Source organism: Pongo abelii, chromosome 4, assembly GCF_028885655.2.
Source record: "Pongo abelii isolate AG06213 chromosome 4, NHGRI_mPonAbe1-v2.0_pri, whole genome shotgun sequence".
NCBI lineage: Eukaryota > Metazoa > Chordata > Mammalia > Primates > Hominidae > Pongo > Pongo abelii.
The window spans coordinates 112,896,200-112,910,679 of NC_071989.2; positions in this window are offsets into that span (position 1 = coordinate 112,896,200).

Sequence of the window (14,480 nt, forward strand, 5' to 3'; positions counted from 1 at the left end):
GATTAGAGATGAGGTGGTGATTGGATCCAGGAAGCATATCTGGTGCAACCACTGAAATCCACCCAAAGCCCAGGTCATTCAATGTATTCATACATGAACGATGTGTGCCACATAAATGCTTAATGGCCAATGCTCTCAATATGTGTCACTCCTAGTTTCATCACACAGAGGACATTAAAGTAATAATTTCAATAAACCCAAACCAGATTCAATTTTAATGTCTTCAGTGAAAGACTATATTCTAAAAGAGGGCCAAAAGAACCCATACCTGCTCACTAATCTGGCTTATAATTATAGTATGATGACTCAACTCATGATATTGGCATATATTTCATCTTTTTTTTTTCTTTTGGTAAAAATACTTAAAGATATTTGATTCTAATTAGTGGACTTAAAGTGTTTCTAAAAAATGTTCAGAAACATTTGTTCATTCATCTGTTTTCCCCCTAAGTACTTATTGAACTTAATACCATAGGCTTGAGAATTATACTAAATTAAGAAACGCAGTGACAAGCAAATTATGTATTCTCTCTCAACTTTGTTTCTTCAACTAAAATTTGAAATAATAACGATATCAATCTCAAATAAATGTGGCAAGTATTGCTTGCTGGGGCTTCTAGAGTAGCAGGATAGGGAAATCGATGGATTTTTTCCGCAGTGAAACAACCATTTCAGTGGTGAAAATTATTTAAAACAAGTAAGTCTCTGAAAATTATTGTAAGGGCATATAGAAAATGGAGAAATATTTATTCAAGAAAGTTTACTAAATTCATTAAGAATAGCTAGAGTCCCCAACATGTAAGCTATGACCTGCTCCCACATGTCCTCTCCCCAACTGTGTGACAAAGATTTTACTCTGGGAAGGAGTGACCACAAAGACAAGATAGAGGATCTCTCTTACCAGCTCCTGGCCTAGGGATATGATTATATTCTGGGAGAGCCAAGCCACTAGTGTCTTTTGTCCTTTCCAGTCCTATGTCATAGAAGTGTGGTTACAGGCAGGCACAACTGAGAAGACAGGCCTTTCTTCCTCACCCAACTCTCATTCCTAGGATAAAGGCTCCACTCCAGAAACGAGAGTTCAAGAACAATGGGGCTCCAATCACCACCAACCCAGCTGTCTTGTAGAGTCTTAAGTTCCATACAAGAAGGATAAAGCCAAGAAGAGCAAAGGCTAATATTGTCTACCTCCCAACCCAAGTGTCCATTCTTAGAGCAGCGCTGTCACTCCAGGAAAATCTGACCACTGCTTCCACCTCCAACAGCTTTGGTGCAGTGCAATAGAAGTTCTGCCAAGGGGAGAGGCAGGCCATACAAATACAGTAATCCACAGTTCTGTCTGAAAGAGCTGACTTCACTTGGAAGGTAATGATAAGTTCATGCTTAATGATGTCCAAAAATGGACACATTAGTGATCAATTAAGAGAGGACTGGTAGTGCTATTGTCACTGTAACAACAAACAAAATAACTGAGAAGCTAGAAAGAACAAGAGAAAGACACAGCCAACAATAGCCTTTTTGGTATCACACTATTACTTGGGGGTCAGAAAGTTGCGCTTATGTGCTCAGCTGCACAGACTCAGGAGCAATCAGAGTTCCCACAATAGGAAGACTGGAAAGTATATCCAAAGTCACACACAGATCTAATAACCAAACATAATTCTTATTAGCTTGAGGGGCCTGAACACTTGCCAACTGCTCACCAAACACTGGCTGAACAATAAAATCACACTAATTACTGGTGATTTGGAAGACTGTTCACACATGCAAGACTGCACACCCTCAAGAATGACTGGAGAAACAATCTTGAGACACTTTTCCTAAAGTGCATAAACTGTGAAAACAGTCTGCAAGCTATGCACATATGCAACAGTAAAGGTGAAAATATAACTACCTAAGGTGGCCTGAACACAACCTTTCACTAATAAGTGGGAAGGGAGAAATATCTGAGTAGTGCCATTAGAGATTGTACACTACAGAGGAAACAGACATTAGAAAATTGTTCTAAGTAAATATAAGCAAAGAACAAATAAACAAAAACACAAGCCTCAAGATAAGGGGAGATTTCCACACCCAGAGATGCTACAATATATTTTCTAAAATGTCCAAGTTTCAAAAAACATTCTAAGGCATGCAGAGAAACAGGGAAAATGTGACCCATACATTGAAACATTTTACAAGTGGGTAGTAGAAACTAACTTTGCCAGACGTTGAAACTGGCTGACAAACACTTCAAAGTAGCTATATAAATAAGTTTAAAGACCTAAAAGAAACCATGTTTAGAAAAATTAAAGAAAGGTATAATAAGAATGTTTCATCAATAGGAACCACACCAAAGAAAAATAAATCATTCTATCAAAAAGACACATGCACTTGGATTTTCATTGCAGCATTATTTACAACAGTAAAGACATGAAATCAATATAAGTGCCACCAACAGTGGATTGGATAAAGAAAATGTGGTACATATACATCATGGAATACAATGCAACCATAAAAAAGGATGAAATTATGTCCTTTGCAGCAACATGGATGCCACTGGATGATATTACCCTACACAAATTACATAACTCAAGAACAGAAAACCAAATACTGCATGTTCTCACTTACAAGTGGGAACTGAACATTGGGTACACATGGACACAAAGATGGAAACAATAGATACTGGAGACTACTAGAAGGAAAGAATGAAAGTAGTAGTTACAAAACTACTTATTGGGTATTATGCTCACTATCTAGGTGATGGGATCATTCATGGCCCAAACCTCAGTGTAATTCAATATACCCATGTAAGAAACCTACACATGTAATCCCTGGATCTGAAATAAATGTTGAAATTTTTTAAAAAGGGAACCAGTTCATGTTCTTTGCAGAGACATGGATGAAACTGGAAACCATCATTCTCAGCAAACTAACACAGGAACAGAAAACCAAACACTGCATGTTCTCACTCATAAGTGAGAGTAGAACAATGAGAACACGTGGACACACGAAGGGGGTTAGGGGTAAGGGGGCCTGTCGGGGATTGGGGATAAGGGGAGGGATAGCATTAGGAGAAATACCTAATGTAGATAATGGGTTGATGGGTGCAGCAAGCCACCATGGCACATGTATACCTATGTAACAAACCTGCACGCTCTGCACATGTATCCCAGAACTTAAAGTATAATAAAAAATTAAATTAAATTAAATTAAAGGAACCACAAACAAAGGAACAGGATTTTAAAAATGTATATATAGGGAATTTTGGAGGTGAAAACTACAATGACCAGAATAAAAACCTGATGAAAGTGGACCAGTAGTATGTTTGAGTTGAACAATAGAATTTATTTTAAAGTCAATTACAAGAAATTGACATATTCTAAGCAACAGCAAGAAAGAGGAAGGGATAAAAATGAGCAACCTCAGAGACATGTGGGGCACCACTGGGCACACCAATATACATGTAATGAGAATATCAAAAGGAGTGGAAAGCAGAAAAGATGTTTGAAGAAATAAGGGTTAAAAATAATTTTATGAAAAAATGTATGTACACATTTGAGAAGCTTAATGTACCTCAAGAAGAATAAACACAAAGAGATCCAAACCCAACACATCATAGATAAAATGTTAAAAGACAGAAAATTTTGAAGGCAGTAAGAGGAAAATGCTTAACACATACAAAGGAACCAAAATAAAATTAACAACTAACATTTCATCTAAAATAATGGGAACTAGAAGGTTGTGGAATGTCATATTCTAAGTGCTGAAAGAAATAGAGAAATTCAACCAAGCATCCTATGTCCAGCAAAACCATCTATGACAAATGAAAGCTAACTAAAGATATTCCCAATAAACAAAAACGGAGAGAATTCATTAATAGGAGACCCGCTGCAATGGTTTGAATGTTTCCTCCCAAACTTATTTTGAAATGTATTACTATCATCACGGCTATTAAGAGGTGATTATTCCATAAGGGCTGTGCCCCTATGAATGGATCAATGTCATCATCACAAGAGTGAGTTCCTTACTGTGAGAATAGGTTGTTATAAAAGCAAGTTCAACAACCTTTTGCTCTCTAGCACTCTCTTCACCTTCTGCCTTTTGCCATGAGATGATACAGCACAAAGGCCCTCACCAAATTTTGGTGTCAAGCTCTTGGACTTCTCAGCCTCCGGAGTCATGAACCAAATGAATTTCTATTCTTTATAAATTATCTGGTCTGTAGTATTCTGGTATAGCAACACAAAATAACATTTGTCTTACAACAAATACTAAAGGAAATTTTACAGACTGAAAGGAAGTGACACTAAACAATAATTGAAATCCATAAGAAAAACACAGAATTCCGGTAAAAAAAAGAAATGTGTAGATAATGGTAAAAACCAGTATAATCACGAATGTCTTTTTCCTTATTTTCTTAACTGATTTTAAAAATTCTTACATAATATCTAATTATATTGCTGAATCTATACTGTATTGAAATTTAATGTATTTGATAATAAAAACACACAACAGGGGAATAAGAATGAACCTATATTGGCAATGAATCCATGCAGGAAATGACACCAAATGATAACTCAAGCCCATGGAATAAGAAAAAGCCAAAAATGGTAAATTGAAATGCTAACCACAGAAAAACTGCATAAATATATGTGTACTCTTATCTCTTTTCTACCTACTTTAAAAGACATAGTATTATATGTCAATAATTACAATAACTTAATTGGTTGGTAATATGTAGACATGAGTATGAATAATAGTGGAAGGGATGGACCCAAATAGAAATAAAATTTTTATATCTTACTTAAATTAGACTAATATAAATATGAAGAAGATTCTAATAAGTTAAGGTATATATTATGAGTCTTAGAACAGTCACTAAGAAAAATAATACTTCAATGAATATTTTGTAAAATAAATAAATTTGTGTAACATGATTAGAACAGTACCTGGAACATGAAAAGTTCTGTATTAGAATTGTGTGTTACTATTATCATTTTTGTCTCATGAGGGCTAAAAATAATTTCCACTCTAAAATTATTACATTCTAAAAACATAAAAATGAATTTGCCTTCTCTAAGTTGTGTCTGGAAGAAGAGAAGAGTGGTGAATTGTGAAGATGTTTTTCTCTTTAGAGAATTGTGGGTTGGGAGGGAGCATGAGGAGTTCAGCTCATAGATGAGAAACATTGAGGCAATGCTCTTTCTTGAACCTGTGATGACAGTATTGAAAACATTTCCTGGACACTTGACCTGTGCCTTGAAACAAGTTGAGTATAAATCTAAGGGTAGATTTTTTAAGACACTGTGAAACATTTCATGTCCTATGACTTATTTCCATTTGCCTGAGCTCTAATAATTTGTATTAAAATTCTATTGTTGGAATTTTAGACAGGCTTATGTCTATTAATTTGAGTTCCATGCATTTCTATAGAGCGAGAAGCTTGACCCTTTTTGAAAACTAATTTGTTTCCTGATATAATTTATATAAAGTTCAAGGGAACCAGAAAAGTAAAGTTTTGAAGGAAATGAGGCTTGTTTAATTAACAGTGAGTGAATCATTAGCCTGTGTAAAATCACCAATAAAAATAATTGGAGATTAACTCAAATATTTATAGTAACAATAGAAAAAATAAGGGTTAATTTTAACTTATCTAGGCAACTATCTGATCAATTGTGTATTAGGCAATTTTCTATTGAATGTCTCGCAATAATGTTTTGAAGTGAATGCTTTGTGGTTTAATCATTTGGGGAAAATTAAATGTTTTAAACTCTGCTTGCATAAGAAAGTGTGATATGTGTAATAATTATAGAGGGAAAGAAAATTTGTCAAGTTATCTGAGTTGTTTTAAAATCTCTGATTTCATGATTTTTTTTTAAAAAAGTTAGATACAGAGTCTCTCCAGGCTGGAGTGCAGTCATAGGATGGTGATAGTCGTAGTCATAGCATAGTCAAATGCTATGCCATAGTCATAGCAAGGGCAATCCTAGCTCACTGCAGCCTCGAACTCCTGGACTCAAGTGATCTTCCCATCTCAGCCTCTTGAGTAGCTGGAACTACAGGAACATGCCACTGGGCCTGGAAAGTTTAAAAAGAAATTTTTTGAGACAAGATCTCACCATTTTGCCCAGGCTGGCCTCAAACTCCTGGCTTCAAGTAATCCTCCTCCCTCAGCCTCCTGAATAGCTGGGATTACAGGCATGCCAATACATCCAGCTTATTTTACTCTCCCAATTATTATGTATTACGTCTTCTGTTCTCCTACTATAGTGTTTATGTTAAAAAAAAAAAGAGTAAGTGGATTAAAGACACTCTTTCTATGGACTGCAAAGCCAGAATGTTACGTATTTAACAAAGCCTCCTGGTAATACTAAAAAATTGTGACAACACTTAAAATATTTCCATAAGGTTTTCCTTACAAACATGATCATGAATAAATTATCATCACACTGTTTAATATAAAGTTTGTTTTTCTATTTGGTACAAAATTTAAAGTTAATTCATTGTTACTTTAAAATGTATTTCCCCAGTCAAAACTAATATCTTCCATAAGTACTGTGATGTTCTGCAACCCAGATGTGTGCAGCATTATTTTGATTGTCTGCAGCTTCACATTGATAAGTTGTTATGCTCACCAACCTGAAATAATATGTTTCTATTTTAATTAATTTCAACTTTTAATTTAGATTCAGAGGGTACATGTGCAAGTTTGTTATGTGGGTATGTTGTGTGATGTTAAGGTTTGGGGTACCAATAATCCCATCACCTGGATAGTGAGCACAGTACCCAATAGATAGTTTTTCAGCCCTTACCCTTTTGCCCTCTCCCACCTCGAGGAGTCCCCAGTATCTATTGCTGCCATCTTTGTGACCATGTGTACCCAATGTTTAGCTCCTACTTATAAGTGAGAACATGTAGTATTTGGTTTTCTGTTCCTGCATTAATTTGCTCAGGATAATGGCCTCCAGCTGCATTCATGTTGCTGCAAAGGACATGATTTTATTCTTTTTTATGGCCGGTATTCCCTGGTGAATATGTACCACATTTTCTTTATCCAGTTCACCATTGTTAGGAACTTATGTTGATTCCATGTCTTTGCTATTGTAAATAGTGCTGCGATGAACATATGAGTACACGTGTCTTTTTGGGGAGAACGATATATTTCCCTTTGGATATATACCTAGTATTGGATTTCTGGGATGAATGGCAGTTCTGTTTTTGATTCTTTGTGAAATCTCCGAACTGCTTTCCGCAGTGGCTGAGATAATTTACATTCCCACCAACAGAGTATAAGTGTTCCCTTTTCTTTGCAGCCTCGCCAGCATCTGTTATTTTTGTCTTTTTAATAATAGCCATGAAATAATGTGTTTTCTAATTTCATGTTATTTTGTTTAATTTTATTCCTGTCACAACTTTTACTATGCTAATGTCAGGTGAGTTCAATTGTCAGAGCATTCTCTGAGACAAATGAGAGACAAAGACACATTCTATATTGTGTTTGCTAGGATTTTGTAACAAATTCCTCTAGTAGGACAACATCTACACTTAACGATTTATGTTAAATGCAAACTTTTACATTTGTTCATATGAGTATGTGTGATGATCACTGTGAAACGCTTCTAAATTGGTAGCCACTCCTACCTGTGGCTCATTGCCTTATGCCAACAATGAATTGGGCACTTGAAGCAGGCCACCTGCAGTTGGATAATTGCAGCAAAGACAATGCCCAGACTTCAGGCCATTGTTTAGCTCGCAATGATCATAGCCTAAACAAAAGGGAAGAGAATCGTCTTCAGATAAATGTGTTTAATGCTAACATTTTTATTTAAAAAATAAGCCAGTGTTCGTATACTACAAAGTATGCTTTTTCAGAATATAATGTAACCTTTCCATCCTCTTGACTATTAACACCTCTTGCCTGGAGTTCACACCTTCACTGAGACAACTACTTTTGAGTTGAGCTTTTCAACCATTATATCCAAGTATCTTAAAACAGTTGGGGAATTCTTAAAATGATATTTTTTTCTTCATGTGTTTGTTCTTATTGTTAGTTCTCTGTTCCATTCTTGGTCAGAGTCACGATAATATTTTCCTAATTTGGAGTATGTTTTTCAGCACATTTTTAAGGCTTGCTTCATTATGAAACAAATGAGCAAGTTGTGGGTCAACAGTGACAATCAAATACAGAGGCAGATAGGATCATCAGTAGGAAGCAGCTATAATTGTATACAAGGCTTCCATCTCCTAGGTAAGTTTCTCACTTTAGTTCTGTATAATAATCTAGGTGAACAAATGCCAACGTAGTAAAGAGAATCAGTTCCTAAGGAGTCTTGAAAGGCTACATTATGATTTTGTTTCACTGCTAACAGTTAACAATGACAACAAAACCAAAACCAAAAATATTCATTAAAAAATGTGCAGACATGTTGCCACCCTCGGTGGCTCATTGGATTTTAACCTAATTTATACACATTTGATTGTCCCCCTTAAAATTTTAGAGTTCCCAATATAGTAAATTGGAATTTGTTTTGTTTAATAAAAATATTGCCAGATAGCAACTGTCAGTTAGAAAATTAGGTTTAATTTCCCTTTGTGAGTAATTAGCTGTTAGCGTCTCTGCTCTCTTTATGCATATAATTAACTTTTCTAATCAAATATAACTTCTTTGGTGTTGAAGATAATACTACAAGCTTTGTCATCAAATATGACACTTCCGTTTCATGACAAACTTAAGTGAAATAAACTGTTTACTGTATTCTACTCATAGGATTTTTACATGCAAATGGCAAACAAACAGGAAAGATGTAAAGAGTTTCTAACGGTAAGATTTCTTTGTTTAGGGAGGCATTTCATTTCTCGATTTCTGTTTTGAGACTGAAATTGTAATCAAGTATATGAAAATTTGGACATGAGCAGGCGTTTGACTGCTAAGCTCTGCACTGTGCCTCCGGGTCACCCTGAGCATCATTTACATCAAAACCATTCAACTCAAGCCTGGCTCATTGCCCCTGATTCTGGACTGGAACTCAGAGATATAGCTATATGACAGAAAAGTAACTGTTTAAGACTTGAAAAATTTAGCTACACTGCTTAACTTAGTGACATATAGCTTTAAAAAGGTAATTGAATATTTAACTTATACATTTAATTTTTGTGGAGGCATGATCTTTTAAGCAGAAAATTAATTAATACTTATTTCTGAATTAGCTATGTAATCATTCTTACCTAACAGGTGGTGGTCTGCTTTGGATATTAGTAACCTCCATAAGATTGCAGCAAAATATGCAAAATACTGTGTGGCTATTATATTTGATATTGGAAAAGCAGTAAATATAAAAACAGCTTTAAAAATGATTGCTCATTGAAAAAATGCCAATCCTATTAATATTGTCTATATAGATTTTGCTCAACTAGGAAAAATCATTGCTGTCCCAAGCAAATAATGTGGGAAGGGCAAAAATCGTTATAACAAACCCAGGTATTCTGCTCTGATCTCATTACATAATTATAAATCTTGTAAGGTACTTTTACTCAGGCCAATATTAGATTATGGCTGTCAGCTACAAATACTGAAAAAGAAAAGTATATTTAGAGAATAATCTAGTTTGCAGCATTTCTAGCTTTACCTAAAGAAAATAATTTCAAATGTTTTGCCTTGAATACTGTCAGAAAAAAGTTCATTATCTCTTTAGAATAAAAATAGGAAAATAATCTGAATTTATATTAAAAAATGTGTAACCCCCCAAGTTTTTTCCTTAGCATTGCAAAATATTTTATTCAATATTAATTGGCTGCTTACATTAGTATCTTCTTTATTTCCTTGTTTTGCCATAATAAATAAGCTATCATCTAAAGATTAAGTTACTTGTATATAATCCATTCTCAAAATTAAAAAAAAGTTAACAGTTATTATGATTTAGACAAAAAAATCAAGTTTGATGGATTTGTTAAATGTTCTGAGCATACATTTTTATTGACATGCACATGTAAATGTGGGTAAAAAAAAAAACTACTGCCAATAAAATGACTTTTTTCCACAATGTGAATTATCTATTATGACACGCAATATATTTCATGGTTATGTACTTAGGAAATATCAACTCATGTTAATATTAGTGTCAACACACCATAATTAGTAAATAAAATTTTCTCTGCTAGAGTGTATTCCAAAGCCAAACAAATTATTTTAGATATTCAGACACTTCTATTAACGTAGATAACTTAGAGTTGACCCTGTGAGTGTGTGTGTAGACCTTTTTATAGATAAATTAATCATTTTTATTATTATTAAATAGAAATACAAACTAATGAGAAATAATGCAAGTTTAAATTTTCTTTAAAAATTAATGTCTCTGAATATATGACATGACAAATGACTAAGATAAGACAAAATAATTCTGATTTGATTCTTGTAGTATTAATACAGGCAAATAGGAAAGAATGAGATTTGCTTCAGCTTTCTAGCAAATATATTACTGTTAATGTATATTGAATATGCATTAAAGGGAGAAATTTTCCTTTTAGTTCTGGTGAACTAATAATTCAAATTGTTATAAAGTTTTCAGTTCTCACATTAAGAGGCTATTTTAGAGTAAAAACAAAAATACCACTTTCATACTTACGTCATTTCCACAAATAAAGAAAAGCAATACAAAGTTCAATGGTGATGCTCATTGAATGTCTCAGTTATTTCTAAAATAATTGCCAGGATGTACCATAGTCATTTAAATTATATAACTCTCTTAATCAAGTTTTGTCAGTCATTTACTGTCAATGCTTATATTCTCCTAAAGCCAGTTACAGGAATAAGACACTGTGTAGCTATAAATTGTGATCTGTTTTTACAAAAGTGTCATGATGTAGTGTAACATCCTCTATAAAGTATATGAAGCTTCAGAGAAAGGATAGAGTCAAAATTGTATTTCTTGGGATTTTTTCTCATAGAACAAAACTGTACGCTTGTGCTCTCAACTGTTTAGCCTTAAAATTACCTTTAAGTTTACTAAATAATTATTGATTATCAAGCAGGTACCAGAAATGTTAAGAAGCATAAGTGATATAAAATGGATCTTCTGACTTAGAGGAATTTATTATCTTGATTTGGGATATAATCTGTTCACAAAAATATTAAACAGTAGAAGATTGTGGACAGTATGAGTATTGGAAAGACTAATGTTACATTATTAGAATTATTTTAATAACAAGAGTAGAGTGGACTTGAGGGTTCAATAAAAGATTTATGTGAAATTTGAGTTCAGTTGAATTTTATGGAATAATGAAAAGGCTTGATGGATTAAGGAGAAAAGTGATAAGCATTCCAGAAAGTGCAGCACAGAAGAAGAAAATCCAAGAAATCAGGTTTTATTTGGGCATGTGAGTCTTCCAGAAAAGGAGTTGGGGAGTGGTGACAGGTAAGTTATATCCAAATTAAGAACAGACAGAAAAGTCTATTTGAAAAGTTTGATCTTTTTCTCTTGAGAATAAGGATTTTTCATCATTCTATGCAGATAGATGATAGTGATGGGCTATCTTTAGGGGCTGTGTTTGGGGAAATTGACTTCTGCATCATCAGGCAGACAGAATCTCCAAAATAAGCTTATATGTGTACCAAGAAAGGAAGAGAGATTGTCTTTGAATACCTATTCTTTCTTCCCTGAACAATATATTTCTTTCCTAAATCTCTCCTGCCACCCCGCCACACACAAGTCAGCTTTTATTCAACTGAATTTTGTAGGAAGAGAGTCATGACTAATAAATTCAAAAGCCAAAAGTAATTTTGGCTTGGCTTTGTAATGCTTAGAAATATGTGTATCAAGTCATATTTATTTTACCAGTTACTTTTGTTGCACTGATATTAAGATGCACTTCATAGTAGGTTTGCCTTATATTGTAGCCATATCAGGCTTTTTGCCATTTTCTGAACATGCCATCTGCTTAGCTGATTCTGCACATGGGCCCCTGCAAGTCTCATGCCAGTAATATTAATTTTAACTACTATCACATTCTCCAGTGTGCCAACCACTGTGCCAAGTGCTTTTCATTTATCAGCTCATATAATCCTTACAATAATCCTATTTTTGTAAATGAAGGAATTGAGACCCAGAGAGATCAGTAACTAATTCCATTCCACACTAGGTCATGACATCATTGAGGGATGATTCTATATATTCATCTTTCTCCTACCAGTGACTGTCATAGTGATACTAAATGTTGGCTGATTAAATACATAATGGTGGAAGAGGAAAACATAGGTAATTGTGCTGACCTTGAAAGGGCCAACATTATGTAAAATGATATCATACTTAATGTGGATAAGATCTGAACGTTAGGGAATTAATATTCATGTGAAAGACAAGTAGTGATCTAGTAAAGTTAGATCTAGTAAAGTTAGTGATCTAGTAAAGTTAGAATGTGATTATTAGAGATCAGTCTTGCTGCATATCATCAACCCTTATGCATAGCGATATCTTAGACTTTACTATTACTAAAATAATTTCATTTTTAATATTTTAAACTATGAAACAGCACTTTTTGACCAAAACATTCAATACTAATAAATCTCTCTCCCATGTTTAGTTTACAATCTATCAAGATATGCTATGCTTTTCTCTACAATTTTCTCCAAGGAAACATAGTCATCTTATTCTAATTCTCCACTCAGACTGGTGATGAGTTGGCCTACTAGCTCATTAATGGTTTCATAATTATGGTTTTTGTTTCCTTCTGCTGCACTCATCAGCCAGTCCCTAACTCTGGCTAAATATTGCAATTTGTTATCTATCTTATTGAACTAAGAAAGTAAAAACTTTTGGAAAAAAATTGCAATAATTCAGGGGATGGTAGAAAGACACAACTTCAATATCACTGTTTTCAGTTTTAGGTTTGGTTGAACTACTACTTGTCAATCCCTTTTTTAAAATGTATTTGTGTCCTGTTTTTATTCAGAGGATTACTTAATAACTCTGAAAGTCGCTTTGGTTCCTTACTAAACTTTGAAACCATTACTCTTAGAATTAGTACACCTCTGATTTCCTTTACCAAACTGTTGGCCTACATTTCTGCAATGTTTATTAAGCCTTTATACTTACCTTTGTCTTACTTATTCCAAAATCCCTGGAACTTAACACATTCTCTAGACTATCACAAGTAGTGAGCAAACATTCTCTTGAATCAATAAATATAATTAGGGAGTTAATGTAAATGAGGTTGATAAAAAATTGGTAGTTGGAAGTTGGAATAAGGTATTAAATCTGAAGATGGACAAGAGAAGCAGCAAGAATAGACATTGAAAAGTTGAATATAAGTGCTTGAAATAAGGTTGAAGCCTCTATCACCAGAAATGACAATTTCTGAATTGTAACTATAATCAGTTGAGTCTTTCAGATTGTGTTTTATGAAGAAACAGCACAATCATGCTTTCTTTAGGTTCTAGCTTTAAAGAAATCAGAGAATGCAGTCCATGAGAGGGAATGCAGTGAATATTCTACAGAGATTAGAGTACAATAAAATGTGCGGTAGCACAAGAGTTAGATGATACCATACCCTCTATTTTTGTTGAAATTACTGGGCACAGAAGCCCTGACATTAATAGAAACTTCTTCTTAATTTGAAAAGAATCACTTGAACAAATTGCATATATAGACTAGCAATAGATACTGATAGCTATTTTTAACATTTTTTTTTTTTTTTTTTTTTTTTTTTTTTTTTTTTTTTTTTTTTTTGATACGGAGTCTTGCTCTGTCGCCCAGGGTGGAGTGCAGTGGTGCGATCTCGGCTCACTGCAAGCTCCGCCTCCCGGGTTCACGCCATTCTCCTGCCTCAGCTTCCCAAGTAGCTGGGACTACAGGCACCCGCCACCACACCCGGCTAATTTTTTTGTATTTTTAGTAGAGACGGAGTTTCACTGTGTTAGCCAGGATGGTCTCGATCTTCTGACCTCATGATCTGCCTGCCTTGGCCTCCCAAAGTGCTGGGATCACAGGCGTGAGCCACTGTGCCCGGCCAACTTTATGTTTTTACTACAGAAGGAAGAAGACAATTTTAAATATAGACCCACTGATTCTGTATTAGATTATTGTTCATACTTTTCATACTTCTCTTTTAGTCCTCCTAATTTCTCGTTAAGTAAGACATTATTAGTTTCATTTATTTGAGTGAGAAAATGCATACTTAGAAAAATAATTTGTTTAAGGCCATTTATTACATAGTAGAACTGGAATCTCAATGCTAATTTGCTTGATCAAAATCCATATTAGCTTCGTCGATTTTGCTGCACCAACTGAGAAAGGAGCTTGCATTTTCCTTTGGGAGCCTGGATAAAATGCAGGATTAGCAAAGTTATTGAGAAATTTTAGAAGGTTTTCCTTGTTTAACGTTAAGCGATTGCATAGCATTTTCTTCTAAATGATGAAAGGAGAAAGAACGACTTGCTAGTTAGACTTTAAGGAGGGCCATAGCTTTAAAACACCTCATGTAAGTGGGTGCAGGTGTTTTTAGAT